Below are 2,239 nucleotides of genomic sequence, written 5' to 3'. Positions count from 1 at the left end.
GGTCGGCTGAATTTTAAAACGTCCCGTGTCGGTGTTTATAAATGCCTCACGTCGCTGTCGGAAATTGAACGAAAATTCTTTGTCTTTGTCGGAATTTTGATAATTTTATTTGTTAGTTCGAAGTGAGTATACTTCAATGCTCTTTCACTAAGCTTCCCCTCCAGAAATAAACTGGATTTTTAATAAACGCCGCCCTCGAAATAAATGCCGCACTCGAATCACGAAAAATTTGACAACACCGCGGCGTTTAATCAAATAAATACGGAATGTGACGGACAACCTCGTTCCCAGGTCTCAAAGGAATTGAATGAAGTGTAACGCGACGCGTTAAATTAGACAAACCACCGTTCTTTGTCGCTTATTCTAGGCTTTGCCGTCACTGTCGCGATTTTATTTTACGCTCTGTCGCTACTTTTTGGGTCATGCCGCTTGTCGGAATTTACCGTCGCAGGGCATCACTATTGGGAAAAAATGGAGGTTTTTCACAATTCATCTAAATACAGCGAGAAGTCACTCTGCTCGCAGAGTGCCACCTATGCATTTTGGGCATTAGATTGGGGGACATACTAACGGACATAATTTAGAAAAACAGGAAGACTTATCACCTTAGCTTTATTTTAAGGTGATTCCTTAGTAAAAGAACTTAACATAGATTGTAGATGAAGCTTGGTACACTGATGTAACAAGTAAAGAAGATGATAAAAAAGTAATAAAAACTGGGGGTCACCGTGCTCGTTTTGACGTCACAATGCTGACAAATACGGCTATTTTGGACCCTTTGACAAAAACCGCGGGCAGCCCAAAACTAGACAAAAAGGAGAGATTTTTTCGATGATGCATTTGGTATCGCACAGAATTTGACTTTATTGTATTGTTCATCCACTTACATACCAGAAAGATGCCTTTTAATGCTCCTGTTTTTACTTTACGCTCCAAAGTAGAACTGAATTGGACACGCGCTATTCGACCCGTGATAGCTCAATCCGTACAATTTAGTAAAATTGCCAAAAAACTGAACATGGATTTGTGCCAATTTTTTTCTCATCGAAAGGAAGCACTGTCCTTATTAAAATCATGAAATAAAAAATAGGGGTCACCGTACTCGTTTTTGCGGTAGAGCTGCAGAAAATGCGCACCAAATGCATTTTCTCCGATTTTTGAGAGAGGAATGGGGCGAGTTTCAAAATAGAATGTTTGTGAAAGGGTGACGAATCTGTTAAAAAATCTGTTTTTATAGAATTTACATCGAGATATCACATTTAGGACACAATGTGATAAAGAAGGCGTTTAAATGAAAATCAAAGTGAGTAAGCACAAGTTAAACATCCACTATCGAGGTTCTTCGTGAGGAAGTCGAACTCAGCAACACGCGTACTGCTTACGTTATGCACATTCCCAACACATTGAGTCTCACCTCGGCAAGAAACAACCGGAAGCAAAAATTCCAATAGCGTTTCTCTTCAGTCAACTTCATTTTAATAATGTTATTTCACATGCTCTTTTTTACGGCGGCCATCTTGTTATGCGCAGTAAGAGATGCGCAGTGCAAAACCAGGGAATCACCTTGACTTTATTTTATTTTTGTGGGATAAAATGCAAGCAACTTGAAGAAAGTCAAGGTATTTTAAGGATTATTAAATTCAAGGACATTAATTTTAACCACTTTCTCTGAAATTCAAGGACTTTTTGAGACTGTGCAAACTTTATCTCTGGAGAAAAATATTATTTTTAGACGTACTATTACAACATGGCATTTCACAGACACTGCCAGTCAACAGTTAGAAAAAGAATATTTTTCATTTTGCACTTGTCTTTGAAATGCACATTTTCAATGCTGCTTTCATTTGCTATATCAGCAAGGCAAATCTGCAGAAGAGTACAAGCTGGGATCTCATTATATGGCTGTTTGCTGCACTATCAAATAAAATATATGGACATTTTACTGAGATAAATCAAAGTTAGACTGCAAAATGCGTATTCAAGTATGTGCAAGCAGTCAAACAAAAGATCTGGAGTGAGGCTGAAAAAAGAGAGCTAGACTGGGGATTGCCTCACGTGTCCTACAGGAATGTGAGGCTCAAAGGTGTTAGTACGCGTGAGACTGTTTTGCAGTCTAAATCACTGCGGGGCAATTTGGAAAACCATTCGCAGCGCTCTTCCAAACAAGACAGGTCGCGCGGGGCTTCACCAAAGACACAGATACACTTGCTAATGAATTCAATCACTTTTTTACATCTGT

The sequence above is a fragment of the Porites lutea genome, chromosome 12 (genome assembly GCF_958299795.1).
Source record: "Porites lutea chromosome 12, jaPorLute2.1, whole genome shotgun sequence".
Classification (NCBI taxonomy): domain Eukaryota; kingdom Metazoa; phylum Cnidaria; class Anthozoa; order Scleractinia; family Poritidae; genus Porites; species Porites lutea.
The sequence above is the reverse complement of the archived record's forward strand: the minus strand, read 5'-3'. Positions refer to the sequence as shown.